At 38.5% G+C, this 16,155-nt stretch overlaps 1 protein-coding gene across 1 annotated transcript in view; it reads right to left on the minus strand.

Moving 5' to 3' along the window:
- Window positions 1-16,155, minus strand: part of CNTNAP5 (contactin associated protein family member 5) — a 266,113-nt gene that overhangs the window by 197,068 nt on the left and 52,890 nt on the right. The window lies entirely within an intron of this gene.

Here is a 16,155-nt window from a genome sequence, read left to right on the forward strand (position 1 = left end):
TGATTGTCCATCCTGCAGTTAAAGAGGGTAATTGACAACCCTCTTTGACAACTGCAACACTGACAATTGCAACATTGACTCTTGTTGCAAAAGCGACTGGAAGAACGCCTTAATGCCTGGACGGACCTTAGGAACACCCGAAGTGTTATTTGTCCAGAACAGTTTTTCCACACAACAGGTGTGTAATGTAGGAGCTCAGTTACAACTTCATATTTCTGTGTGGAGGTGACACACAGAAACATGCCATGGGGGCTTTTGCAACATGTAAAAACGTGTCCTGTACTTCACAGGTATCTCTGGCTGCACTAAAATCTCAAAACCTTAACATCTACATCATTTCTTCCCAAAACTCATACAAACGTGCAAGGCCAAATTAGTTTTGTTCATTCACATGAGCAGCCTCTACATTTCTCCACTCCTTTCACCTCAGCTTCTGAGGACAGATGGGCTATGCTAACAGACAAGTGGAATTTTTGAGCCCATAATGTTTGAACAGGGATGGAATTAAATAAAGTAAATTTTCTCATTACAATGCTGTCCCATAAATGCTCAAGAACATTATGCAGGGTTTCAGTAGGGAATAATAACAATAATATAATAATAGAAACCTCTCATTTTTAATTGACTCTTCCATGGAGCAAACATGGACCTAATTACTGAAAAAGGCCCACAGGTCACCAGGATCTCAGGTCACCACAGTGTTCTTGCACTCAGGGAGTAAATATGCAGTTTGCAAGGACTGGGGATAGGGAAAGGAAGGGCTACAAAAGACAAAGAATAAAAGCAAAATTTGCTTGATAGTTATAGAAACTAATTCAGATTATTCCAAACAGAGTGATACTTTTTCCATGTTGAGACAGATTACAATAAAACATTTCACATCTGTTTCTACTATGACTCTCTAAAACAACACAGATATTTTTGCAATCAAAATCCAGCTCTATATGAAAGAAAATCAATGTAATCAATATAATTTGTATCAGTGCAGTAAATGATAGATCTCAAAAACCAAAGTTCTATACAAAACTTTTTCTATCTCTTTGATTCCCAAGAGTAAAAAAGCCTAGCAAGAACTGCAAGATAGATAAATTAGGGACAAGTCTGCACTGATGCTGTAGCCACAAGGATAACTAACAAAACAAGTATCATGGTCCTGAGCCGACTCCCCATGACTTACACCCTTTGAATCTCAAAGAGATCTTCTGAAGAGTCTGTGGAGTGCCAGTCTCCTGGTACTCCATGAGATCAGGACATGAGATTACGTTCTATTCAGACTTAAAAACATCCCAAACAAAACAACTGTAAATTGAGGGGTTTAAATTCACTGTCATGACCTGAACAGAGATTGAAACAAATATTGGAAATGGTGAGTTCATAAGGGCACAGTATTTACCAGACTTCTGCATTCTATAAAAACAGCAGAATGGTTGGGAACCTCTCAAAAGAAGGTCCAAAATCCTAGCAGACAGATCTACAGGACTACTCAGCAACACTTAAAACATGAGGCTAGAAATAACTGACTTGAAATAGCAGAAATTTCACCTTAAACAGTGACTAGACTGCTGGCTCTCTTCAGTCCCTGTGGTTGCTCCTAGGCCACAAGAGAATTCAACATATCAATCACCCTGTGCTCCAGTTGTCCATCACTGTTCCCCAAAGGTAGGACTGGATACCCATGGGACACCAAGTATCTCAGCATCACAGCAAGAGGAAACCATTTCAGAGCAACACATTTAAGGTTTTCCCTGGGATCTCTAGAGGCTCCAGGCTGAGAAGTGACAGTTAGCTCCTGTAACTATGAGATGCTTTGTCTAAAATTCCATATCCTTTGCTTCTGTCCCAATGCACATGCATCTGTATCTCTGCTGCTACAGCACTGCAACATCATTTCCACACTGAATTCTGGGATGCTTATTTTGCTTTGTTCTAAAAAAGAAAGTTAAAAAAAAAAAAAAAAAAACAGCTGAACTACAGCTAGGAAACCTTCTCTAAATTAACATCTAGCTATAAAAACATGTAAGTTTAAGGCTTCAGGACTTAGGACAGCATTAAAAAATTGATGATAGTTCTGAGAGCACCAAGACTAATGCAGCCCAACTTTCAACAGATAAGAGTGTAACGATTGATTGACTCAGAGTACATGCTGGAATTTCCTCCAAGTGAAGATTATTTTTGAATGGATTCTCTGACAAGATGCAAGGTCACTCTTCTGCCCTTCATTCAGTCAAAACTAACTTTGCACTGGAGGTTGAACCAAGAGCTCTACATGCACAGACCTACAATGCAGAACATTGGCACAGTTTTCACGCAGCAAATGAAATTCCAGAGTACAGCAAAGTGCTTGGGATGCACCAGGCAACTTATATATGCACAATAATTCAGATCATTTGCAGAACAGTTCTGTACATCCCTTGTCAGAGGGATCATCCCCTGTCAGAGGAACACATTTGAGACTGATACCTTTTAGTAAAACAGCTGAAATATGGTACAGAGTTCAAAAAGGTGGGATATTCACGTACAGCAAGGGTCATTCCATTGGCCCTGCTTCCATGAGAAGGCAATATTGAAAAGCAAACAAACCACCACCAACAAATCTCTCATGATTAAAAAACTCTCCAATAAAAGATGTTATTATCATGGTTCCTTTTGTGATGGATGCAGACAAGAAAAAGATGAAAAAATTTGTGCTTATGCAAGATCAGAGAAGACCAACAGTAAAACCAAAAGCAAAACCAGCGTATGCTGATTCCCACCACATAATCCCAGCACACACATTTCAAGAGGCTTCATACCCCCCAACTTGATGTGACATCATTTCAGGTGCTCCCACATTTACAGCTTCTTACCTTTAGTTCCTGACCTATTTCTCCATTTGCTTTGAAAGTTTGCCTGTCAGAACAGGAACTTTACTTCTTGGAGTTAACTGCATTATATGCCTATTAAAAACATTGGGTTTAGAAATGAATAATTCTGCAACACAGAACCATTTAAAACATCTGGACGCTCACAAAAGCACATTTACTAGCCAGTTGTTCAGTTGTTTTTTCCTGTGTTTTCCTTGACAGGATAATTAGCAAAAAAATAATGGAAAAAGGGTCTAATTGTACCTATAAGCCAATTTTTTATGCAAACCACACAACAATACAGATGTTGATTTGCATTTGAGAAAAGGGTTGACCCTTTTGACTTGACTTTGAATATTCAAACTTCTGAAAAACAAGCAGTTACCAAAAGCATTTACAGTGTCATGAGTGTTAACAGAACTTTCATAAGCGATCTTGCTTCTGGAATTAAGAAAAATAGTTGCATATATCAACATGAATTTTCTGGGGCTTATTCATTAATAGATTTTAGAAAATATTGATTTTTGTAGCTTTAATTACCCTTCAAATTAAAGCAAGGAAATGTCTTCACCTTCTTTGGCCATGTATTTTAATTTCTTTACAGAATTCTTTGGACAATCTCACAAATATAAATGTTATCAGTTCAAAATCATTTAAGTGACATTTAGACACTAACTTCTAGGCTTTTTTGAAACATTACAGATAATACAAGCTTTAGCTGATAGTACACAAAATGGATTTTCAGAGATGGCCTTTTGCCCAAATACCTGATTAAGCTCTATATGTTGTGAAGGCCTACAACATCTGTGACACGTATGAAAAAATAACTGAAAAATATGTATCCAAGTCCTAGACAGACAGTATTTGAAATGCTCTAGAAGAAGAGCAGGATTCTATAATACAGCTAACATATTACCAAAACAGATTTTGCACAGAAATCAGAGATTCAGACTCTTTCTTAGTTCCTCCAGAACACATTTCATACTGGTTTTGATACACTTGGCATGATCCAGTTTCTAACCTTCAAGGCTGAGACAGTCTTCATCAGCAGCAATTGGTACAAATTTAGAAAATTTCTGATTAGTGGGTACTGAAGATATTTAGAAAATCAAAAACCCCAGAAACCCATAATGGTTACACTAATGCTTTGAAGAGGATCAATCTCTGGAGCACAGGCAGGGTCGTAACAGGCCCAAACTGCAATAACCTGTCCTGCTCCTGTTTCTCTGGTTCACCTGAAGAGTCACTGGGACAAAACACCTTGATTTCCACTTGTGAAGGCCATCCAGAAAGGTCACTAACACTTCCTGAACAAAAGCTTTGATAAAGAGGACGCCATCAGTGAAACACCTCCAGCCCCTGGGCTCCACAGATTTTCCAAACATCAGCCTCTAACTGATGAGGTTCAGCTGATTTTGGTGCTGCTGTACCTTCACCAAGACAAATGTGCAGAAGATACTTGACTGCAAATGGTTTTTTATGTGGTAGTACATTGTATGTCAAGATCTCCTATCATTATAATAAGTAATTACTTATACTGGTACATACATCAACAATCTCATATCACTATCAATGCAAAGTACATTGTACAAGACTCAGATCTATGCTGCAGCTACTCTATCAGCAACCATAAGCATCACAAAATAATTACAAATACCATGAAAGCAGCACTCAGAGTAGGAACATGGGACTAGTGTCACCCAATGATGCAACTGAGGGAAGGGTGGGGGACAGGACATAGCATGCAAACTTTTAACAGAGCCAGAATTGTCTACTGTCTGCAAAATATAAAAATTGAAGATGAAAAAGGAAAGAATTATAGCCCAGACAATGGTGTGGTTACACCCCATGATGGAGTCAAAAAGACAAATTCAAAAGAGGGTAACTGTCATGCTTCCTGCTCTATCCCATGGCAATAAAAGCATTTGAAGGGAAGGTAAGTGCTCTACTTCAAGAACACAGGGCCTGGCACATCACCAAAGAGCTCCTGCAACAGACCTTGCTCATACATCTCTGCTGAAGCAGATGCAAGAGGTGCAATGAGGCCAGGAGTGCTTGTGATCTGCTGTGAAAACCCCTGCCTGAACCACAATCCCTGAATTTCAAAGGGACTTTTAGAAAGGCTTCACAGAACCACAGACCTTTTGCACATTGATAGCTATTTAAATACAGATATGTCCATTTTATAATAAACATGAAGGAGATTTCAGGATAAACCAGAGGCCTCGTAGCTTAGTCTTAAGAGGTCTCACTTGGAAATTAAAGGTATATTATTACAGTGAGACTTTTGTTGCCAAGATATAATTTTATTCATTATTAAAATACCAGCAGAGTTACAGATGGTACTGAAGTTAAATTGTGTGCATCATTTTGATTGCAATTGTAAATTGTCTCTGCACTGGGATTTGAAGTTGAAAAGATTCACTGCTATTTATAGGCTAGATAAAATTCCTCTTAGCATTACCCACTTAATGGCATACTTTGTTTGAAAGATGTAAACCATGCTTTTTGTACCATGCCTCTTAACAGTCCTCAGGAGTGACCACTGATGCCTTTCACTTCATCTGTTTTTCTCCTGCCTTCTGTAGGTACAACTCTCCTTCGAAAAGACAAAAAATACATACTTGGACTTACTGTGGAAATTAACCTTCACTGTTATGGTCCAATGAGATATATGTGCATAGGAAAAAGAGGAGATTGTGTGAGGGGTAAAAATGATACATACACAAAAGACACAAGGAAGTGCAGTAACGTGGAGTATGTCTACAGATTTGGAAGAGATTGGGAGATTATTTCTGTATCAACAGTCCCTACAAAAAGCCTCTCACGGCAACCACTACCTACAACTAGGTTCTACTACCAATTTAACGACCTTAGTAAATGATGCTTGAAAACATGACAAGAGAAAATAAAATAAAACCCAAACAACCTCTTTTTCTGTAAAAAGAAATTCCTTCATTTTTCCTTTTTTTTTCTTTTTTTTCCCAGAGACTGGCTACACGTACATGCACAGCTGTGAACTCCATCTGTTAGCTGAAACGCATGGCATATTTTTCAAGATATAAGACACTAGAGAAAGTACTTAACAACACAATGTTCCTTTTTCTTTTCGCGCTATACTGCAAATAAACGTCAATAGTTAAGCTAATCATGAGCTCTTCCTAAGCAACTGCAAATTACATAAGTGTTCTTTCATATGCCTGTAAAGACATAAAAGTATTACTCAATCAATGCATTTATAGAGTCTCTTACAATACAGTGTGCATGCATAACGTTGTTTCACAAAAAATGGTCAAGTCTGATTCTGAGTGACTCCAGGGGCACTCATAAAACTGATTCAATACTGGGTCTTATTTTTTTACTGAAACAAGCATGTCTGCTATGTAACTCCTACTCACAATAATGAAGTAGAATTGCGTTTGAGGAACAGAGCGACAGGGCTCATACTATGAATTTCAAATAGTCATCAGTGCAGATCCTTGTAAACTAATATGCAGAAGCAATTCTTGTTTTGAGAGGGTGAAAGAACATCAGACTAAGCCAATTACCAACAAAATATAGTTAAAGAATGATCTGAAGTTAAAGGAAGAAGTGTTCTCTGATTTCAGCTCATTTAAGTGAGTCATGTCTGCAGCTACAAAATGAAGGTACCATCACTTTATCTTATACTACATGCTTTTCATTAGATCAGAGGCCTGTTGTCAGACAGGAGGGAGCTGTAGTCAATGCACAGCAAATCCATCACAGAAATCCATTTTTGGCACTCAAAAATTACTGAAATTGCTCTATATGGAAAACAAAAAAAGGACCACAACAAAAGGATGTGCTGACTCAGCCTTCCAACATTTATATTTCAATGAACAAGTTGCAAAATTATTGTCCAAAGTTGTGATTTACTCTCAGCAGGTGTAACAGCAGTTGCCAGAGATTCTTACTACTTTCTTCTCAGAATATAATGCTTCTTGTGCCTATTTGCCTCTCCTTTCCACATTTCTGATATCCTGTTAATGTAAGAGTGCTTTCACCTTTGACCTGAGAGCAGAAACCTACAAAGCTGACACAACAGACAGAGCAAATTTTATACCTGACGTCTGCCCTTTTGACATTTAACTCACTTTAGGGAAGAGACATTATAAATCCCCTCATATCATGGTAGAGAAATGTATCCTGAGATTACCTTTCTGTACAGGAAAACACAGGCAACTGGCTTTTTCAGCACAGGGCATTTTTTGCTACATTATGAAAACAAAAATCTAAGAACATGGAGGCCCTTTTCTCTGGCCGTACAGCATCGCATCATCACAAGCACTTTTTTGACTTGGCCTAGATGAGGCTTGTTACTCACGCATTTCAAACAAAGTTTTAGAGTTTATATATACCAAAGATCAACACTGTCTTTAACATTTCAGAAGTTTCAGCAGAACTTACAAAAAGAGAAACTTGACGCCTTTCAAGCATCAGACCTTGCTACAAGCATGCTCTGCTCACCAGAGGCCATTCCCTGAAGGATTTCAGGGCACCACTGATTAAGCCATGGATTCTAAAAAACAGAACAGCATTTGCCTTAAGACACCACAGAACAATTAAAACAACACTAAATTTGCAGGAAAAATGTTAATGCATGCGCACCCATCAGCAAGGCTGCCAGGATTATTATTAGAAGAAAACACAAGAATGATCAGAGCCAGTTGGACTGAGTTCTATAGACCTTTACCTACAGAAAATTAAAATGCAGAGTGGGTACAGCAGATTTTCTGCTGATGTTACTCAGTGTTAAAATTGTTCAGGAATTCATTGGTGAAGCAATTTTTCTAAGTTTTATAAATACATTTTTTAAAATGGAATGTAAATACCTGTTTCACTGAGAATAGGGTTTATTGAGGAAAAACCCAAACAAACAAGCAGGAGAGAAATAAGAAAAAATTCTGCACAAAAGCAGCAGCACATAGGTTATAATGACTAGAACATGAAAACTGGTTTGGGAAACCCAAGTGCTTTATTTGAAGGTGGGAGAAAATTACCATTTCAGATAACTAGCATAACTAATTTAAAAAAATGATCCATTTTCTAGTAAAATTTGGAAAAAAGAATTGTTTCAATTATTTATGTAGGGCCATTACATCTTCTACCACTTAATGTTCCAGAAACACAGTTCTGACTACTTAGAATCACAGAACAGTATCACTGAATCATTAAGGTTGAAAAAGACCTCCAAGAGCATAGAGCTGAACCTTTGACTGAACATCATCACATCAACTAAGCCAGAGCAGTGCCATGTCCAGTTCCATTTCTGGAACATTTCCAGAGATGGTGACTCTACTACTTGTTGGGCAGCCCATGCCAATGCTTAACCACCCTGTCAGTAAAGAAATTCTTCCTAATGTCCAACCTGAACCTCCCCTAACACAGCCTGAGGCCATTTCCTCTTGTCTTGTTACTGGTTTCCTGGGAGAGAGGCTGACCCCCACCTGGCTGCAACTCCCTTTCAGGTAGCTGTAGTTAGGGATAAGGACCCCCCGAATCATCTTTTCCCCAGGCTTTTCTCACACCTCTCCAAGCTGAGGAATCTTCCATACAGATGGACATTTATGCTATTCCCCACATTTTGAGTCACCTTCAAATTGAGCATGTTTGTGGGAGCCCTGCTGCAAACCTCAGTGCAGCATCTCAACACCAACTGCTTATCACTACTACACCTGTGACCATGGATACCTGAGATCAGAGCTGTAAGTGAAGACTCTGCTGCCTTTGTAGAGAGGCACAGTGTTAGCTGGGGTACCTTAGAGAAGAAAAGCAAGAATCCAGTTACCATGATAGGCTTCCTTTTGGGGAGTCACACAGTTTTCATTAAGTCGCGGATGAATGCGGGAAGGAAAATCATGGAAGAATCATCCCTTTGTAAATTCTTATCTTGTCCTGCTTCCCCAGCACAGCACCACAGTTCACATACTCCCAGTTTCTTCGAAATTACACAGTTTACCCCCACCTTGGAGCAAGATCCAGGAGTATCTGCATGAGTGTGATTGCCTCATTCCCATTCTCTCTCTTTTTAACCCAACCACTGCTTTAGAAGAGCAATGAGGTTGGACAACATCCATCACATGGGAAACTCAACCAGGCCGCAGCTTTCACCTTCCTAAAGAAGATTTTTCTGTTCTGGCTCCTATGGATCTCTATGGAAAAGGGCTCATTTATACAGGCAAACTTTGCAAAGATTTTCAGACAATGCCATAACTTTGTCTAGTAAGGTTATATTGTGCACATCTAAATTTAGAGCTGCTATCTGTAAGCAAATAACAGAGGCAGATTGTGAAATGCTGATGAATTTCACAGGCATGCCCAGCTAACAATGCACAGCAATTTAAAAGCCATCAATAACCAAGAGGCTGTCCCCTGAATTTTCAAATAAATCATGATAAAATGAATTCAATTTTTATTTTCCCTTTGAATCTTTGGTGAACTCATGGATAAAACTGATTAAAGGGGGAAAGAATACACAGCATGGGATTGACTAAATGTGTTCTGTTTGGAGGGGTTCACTAAATGTTTTCAGTTTGGAAGAGAGTATCTTCAAATTGTACAACATGCAGGATGGCACACTGAAAACCAATTACATCTCTGAGAATTTCAGTGCATCCCATAAGGCTGAGAGAATGTTCAATTTGCAGGCTGTGAGCAAGGATTAACAGAGATGAAGGTAGCAGTAAGTGCCCATGTACCATTGCATTTAAATGTAATGTCATTTCAAGGGATGATAAGTAATCATTTCATGTCTCAATAACCTCCAACAAAAATGCCTTATTTAGCCCCGAAACACCAATTTTTAAGACTCTTCTATGCAAGTTAATGGTTTAGATAAGGGACAGGATTGAAAAAAGTTCAAAATTCCCATTCTGAAGCAAGGTGAATGCAGCTTTGATGTCAGTTTAAAGATGAACATTTTCTTCCAGGCATTTCTTAGGGCACTGTGCTCTCTCTTCATCAGTCACAGTGGTGTTTTTAGTGACACAGGAAGAAAGAAACATACAGATCTCTTAGATTTCATGTAAGAGCAAACAAGCAAGACAGGTTATACAAAAACTTTTCTAACTACCCATGATTATGTTGAGGATCAGTATTTGAGACTATATTGATGCAGTCTTCATTACAAACTTATGCAACTTTAGGCTCCAATGTCACGCCCTGAACAAGACTCTTGGCACTGTATGACCACAGTCCTCAGCCTTTACATCACTGTAATTCTAGCCCACAGCTCAGAACCACTTCAGCATCTCTCTCACTGTATTTTCTTTGAAGTGGAAGGTATTTCCTAACCCTCTGCAAAATATACCTGCTAATTATCATGATAATTTGAACCCATCTAGTGTTTTCTGCATTATTTTCAGAGACAGACAGTAACTCCTGGATTTATCACAGAACATGGAGGTGGAGGAGAAAACTCACCATCTATGTGAGTACAGAATAAAAGAAAAAAAAAAGAGGGAAAGGACATACTTAGAACAAGTAGGACAAGTCCACATGAGGATAATGCAGAACTTGTTCTGCAGCAAGTTCACATACATTAATAACGGAATTAATAAATAACAGCTATAAAATACACTGAGGATTGCAGTGCAGTATTTCTTTCACACAGGAGTAAACAAAACCAGGCATTCTTCATTTTTTAAAAATCACAATGAAATTTCAAGCAACTAAAAATCAAAATGGCAAAACTCAACAAGATGGCAGTTTTGATTTAAGTATTGATTAATATATCAGTTTGAATGCCAGCAGAACTCTAGCAGTCAGCTACCTTTTGTTTTGTCTAAAGAGGCCATTTTTCATCAAACAAGGAAAAAGGTTCACTTTCTATCAGTAGTCCTCCTTGCGAGAAACTTTGCAAACAAAAAATTATAAAAGTCTCAATTAAAGAAAAAAAAAATCAAACCAACCAAACTCTGTGCTTCATTGTCCCCTGTCACAAACAGTATACAAACCTGAGCCATCTTTGCAAAGTTATCATAAGAAGCCTTTCTAGATACAGTTGTCAGATGTGGAACAATTTGGGTAATAATTTGATAACTTTATTTTCAGATATGGCAAACAGACAACTCCTCCATGCTCTCTAATTGCATGTCATTTTGTTTAGACAGATCCAATTCCTTCAATACTGAATGACTAGCTCAAATGCTTTTACACATAATTATGGCTCAATCCAGACACACTTTTTTAAAAACAAAGCAACTGTATATATTAGGGTAATAATCTTTTAAATAGAGGAAAGCTCAGCTGTGTATTTTCTTATTCACTTTAAATCAAATTCAGATCCTGCTGGGATTTCTGCTGGTTCACATCCCATTTTAATACATAAACTCCCACAGGTTTTATCTCTTCAACAAAGCAATGGCTCAAGCCATTAAAGGTTTGTTTTATGCCCCTCTCAATCCCTTGAGATAAACAGAAATTGATGTTTATTTTGGGCCTTTTGAAATTTGAATAATTTTTGCAAAGTCCTGCAGCCCTGAAACTAAAATCTAATTACCTGCAAGTGTTTGCAGATGTAAGTGTACATTCAAACTCTCTCTTCTATGTGGCAAGCTTTTTAAAGATCAAAGAGCTACCTCTAGCCTTGAGGCTCCTTATTTGAAAATGCACGTTAACATTTAATGGTGTCACACTCCAAAGCCCTACACATTGCTTTGAAAACAGATCCCTCAGTGGTGGAAACAGCTTTCCCTGCTGCTAGCACTAATCAAAGGGACAGGAATACGCTTTCAGAAGATCCACGGCCAATGCCACCAACACAAGAAATACAGAGCCTGGTAATCTCACAAGAAGTTACTGGCAGCATCACAACCCAGCACATCAGCCCAATGAAAAGGTGAAAGGGGTCTTTCCTTTCAGTTTTGCCCTGGAGGAGACAACAAGCAAGGAGACAACTGCTTTCCTTGCTATTGAAGAGGATCACTCATGAAACTCAGAATCCAAGAGTGGCTGAGGTTGGGAGGGAGCCCAGGAGACCACACAGAGTTCCCTACAGCAGCTTGCCCAACACCAGGTTCAGAGTCACATTTCTCTTGGCAAGGCTCTTCCCTAATCCTTATGGGCAGTGAAACAAGCTTGAGTTTGTAGATTGAATAAGTGAATCCTTTCGTACGACAAAATGTGGTATTCAGAAATAACTAAAATCTTGTGGTGTTCCTGATAGGCTTTGACTTGGAGAAACTCGATGACAATCTTCTTTCTGTGTCCTGCTGAGCTGAACGTAATCAGGAGAACTTCAGATAAATTAATTTTCCAGGACATAAGAAAGAACTTTAATCTGATAACAGCATCTCTAATTTTGTGTTTATATGATAATGCAGGGCATTAAAGAGATGATTGTGTGGAATTTGTCACATTTTTGAGGAAGAACTAAGCAAGGCTGATAATTTTCTTCTTTTCATCTCTATTATTCCTATTTGTTTTCTCTTTTCTTGAAAGAGAAACCAGTTCCAAACCAACATGAGGAAAAACATAGTTGCTTATATTTAGGCAAATATAAAATATATACTAATATATATATTATATAATATGTTCTATATGTATTATATATTTTATACTATATGTATTATATATTTTATATATGTTTTAAGATATATTATAATAAAATATAATATATATATTGATCTGTCTAGGTTTGTTCATTTGAAAGGCACACCTAAAACATGGAGAGATTCAGGGATATGATTAAATAATGGAGTGGGAGGAAGGCATATAATTTGGTTTTTAACCTCAGTATGTTTCAAATTGTGAAAACAAGGAAAACAAATGCATCAGTATGTTAATTCCAAGGCATATCCTCTGTTACACTTATTATTAACTGCATGAATCCTGGGTTACCCAAACAGGCTGAGGTTGGACCACCTTATGAGACGTAAGACATCACACTGGCTTCTGCTGCTGTTGAAATTGCTCCTTTCACCTACATGGTAATGAGGGGAATAATGAGGGAAAAGTATAGAAGCCCCTCCCAGCAGACCCATGAAGCTCCAGAATGACCTGAGACCAGTCCCTGTCACAGTCTCATCCCAGGAAGGTTAAGTGGATTTTGATGAAGCCATCAGCTCCAACTGCAAAGAGCTTGAGCCAATGCCAAATGAGGTCAAAGGGATTTTTTTCCCCTCCATTAGCTTCAATGAGCTCTGAATAAAACCCAGTGGGCTACAGTGTGCCTACTAATTGTTAAGGGAATTAGAATTCCAGTAAATCATTACAACTGTGGTCACTTGAAACCAGAATGACAAAGGGAAATTACATGATCCCCTGCATCTCTCTGTGTGAACCACTAAACTCATGTTCAAACCATGGTAATGTAGCAGAATTTAGGAACACCACCTCAGGCGATGCAAACCAACACCTACTACACCAGGTTAATTCCTGTTCTCCTGAATTCCAGAGCAATAATGCCTCATAAATTCAAGTGACTATTTATGTACCCACATCAAACCCCCTAAAGTGCCTCTCCTACTCTCAAAGGTAACCTTCTTTTCACAAAAAGATTTTGAAAAGTCATGTCTATTGGTACAAAGCAGAGACTGACTCAAAGATCATGAGACTATGATTTATGAATAAAAACTGTCAAGTGCAGAAGTTTTTTAAAGATGTATGTATAGTATATTATTACACATAATATATACTAGAATATAACATATATATATATAGATACAATGTAGTATTTTTAAATAAAGTTGGCCAATTTGTTAATCAAATTCTCACCACAGTGACACACAAACAGTTGCCATTCGATTTTCAGGATGAACCATTCTTTAAACATGGAGACCAACATGAATTAATGCAGCCTTTATTTAGCTATTACCTGGAGGATGTTTATAGCACTTTGTCATTGCCCTGGCTAATGCTTAAGCACGATCAGAGTCATGTCATTCCATTTCAGTTTCCTGCATGCACCAGAACAAGCCCACGTCCGTGTGACATTCACGGACACGCTCTGCAGCCACTGTCCAAGGGGGCAATGGCTGTGGGCTGCACACAGCAAATCAAGCCAAGTCTGGCTAAATGAACAGAGCCCAAGCTTGTTTGCTATTCCAGTTGTAAACAGCAGTCTTAAGTGCAGTAGGGGCCACACGGGGTAGCAAATGCAGACAGCAAGGGACCCCTTTGGAATGGTGCTTTATGTGACATTAGGCATGGCTTCCCCTCCTCTGGCAGGGCATGTCACTTTATCCCCACGCTGCAGAGATGGAAATGAGGCAGCAGACAAGGTCACACAGAAATCCTCTTGGTTAAGTGGGAACTGAACAGCCTTCCAGAGTCCCTCAACACTGAAGAGCTTTGCTATTACTTTTTTCTCTTGTTCTCATAGAACAAATAATTTGAAACTCAACAAATGCATGAAAATTGCCAGAATTGAGTCAGGGAAAAGGATGGGAAAAGAATGGGAAAACTAAAGGAAAAAATTAAGAATACAGGCATTAGGAGGGTTGAATAGGACAAACACAGTGGAAAGAGGACAAGCATGGACAGTTATAGCCTTCCATTTTTTGAAAGCGCTCAGTTCTGTTAGAATGGTGTTTGAGTAAAGAAAAATGGAGGATTGGTAGAGTGGAAGCTAATTTAGGTATATGTCTGGAGCTTAGGCTGATTAGGTCATTCACAGCCTGAAGCTTTCTGGCCATAATAAAGCCTATTCCAAACTATCCCTGCTGTGTCTCACTTCTGTTTATTTGACTAGTTCTGTTCAAGGTCCAGATTTGGCAGAGCTTCTGTTTCCCCCAAAGTGCATTTCATTTTCAACCATCTGCTAAAGACTCCAAGCCCCTTCTCTGAAATTTGAAAGATTTAATGACAATTAGCACGAAAATACTCTTTTTAATTTTATTAACAGATTGTAGAATCAAGAAAATTCACAGGGGAAAAATGTATTAAATAGTTTTGCCTTTCCCCATCACTAGACCTGCCTACCAAATGGTACGTACAAGGCACATGTGGGTAGCTGCAAAGCACTTTGAATGCAAAGCTACAACATTAATCCTGTAAGAATAATCACAACAGCCAACTTGTGCTACCATATAGCTCTACTGACTCCAGTAAGACCTTGTAGAAATGCACTAAGCCATATGCAAGTCATTCAACAGAATCATGTTATTTGGTTTCAAGTCCCCTACCTCCGGCCCTATCTGCCAGCTCCCTGCCTCCTCCCCAAGTATCAAATTCAGTAAATGTTAGAGGAAAGCATGTTCTCACACTGCTAGTCTGAGAAGTTCAAGGGAATAAGACTTCATCTGGAAAGTTTCATTGCTGCATGATACATATAGGGGATGTCTTCTACATTTTCAATACTTCAACTTTTTTAGAAAAACAGAACTATTTAAGTTTCCTAAGAGATCCATAAATTCACGACATTTCTATATGAGTCAAGGGCTTTAATTTCTTGGAAACTGCATTTTTTAAAAATACTCACTGTCACTGCAGAGATTCTCAGTTTCATAGTAATTCATGTCATTGGCAACCTTTAGAATCTTGACTTACACTTTGAATGTAGTAAAACAAGGCAGACATGTAATTATGCCCTGAAAATAAAATCTTTTGTAGGCTTGAACGGCATCTTAAACATTAACTGAATCAGTTCCACCTGTCAAGTGGTTAGATGGGCATTCTTGAGGCATATCTACTTGAGAGTATATGTCCAACTATTTATATTTCTTGCAAAGGAGAAATTATCTCTTTTGTTACACTATGAAGCCAAATATTTAATTTTCTTTCTAATTAGGAGAGAGACATCAGGTCTTTTCCTCTGCAAGCTTGTACCCAACCCTGCCTCGATGGAAAAGCAGAGCCATAGTTTACAGCCAGATGTACTTATGACTCAGATTCCACTGTGTCCTCTGTATGCCCAAGCCACTGATTCTGCACAGGACCATCCAGATCAGGGCAACTCGGGTCTGCTCTCAGAAACAACTTCTCCACAGAAATCATATGGACCCAGACTATTCAGCCAGAGTTGGAGGAAAAGCTTTTCAGAAAACTTGGCCTACAAAAACGATCTAGAGCATTTTGGGATTTCTGTTTACTTTCCTCTGAGCTATGTAATCTGAAAATCTTAGGTTTCAATGGGCTAAAGATACAAGTCAGAAGGTGAGTTACCTGTGTTCAAACAAGATACATTTTCACTGCATTATTACTGCAAGCACAACTTAGCATTTTTGGAAGTGCAGAGGGAGAAGGTTGGATTTTGGAGCTAATAGGAAAGCAACAGCTAATAAGTTAAGCCACTGCAGCTATGACTGGTGCAAAATTAGCTTCTGCATTTCCATGCCAACCAGAGTGTGCT

This window comes from Sylvia atricapilla, chromosome 7 (genome assembly GCF_009819655.1).
Source record: "Sylvia atricapilla isolate bSylAtr1 chromosome 7, bSylAtr1.pri, whole genome shotgun sequence".
NCBI classification, from domain to species: Eukaryota; Metazoa; Chordata; class Aves; order Passeriformes; family Sylviidae; genus Sylvia; species Sylvia atricapilla.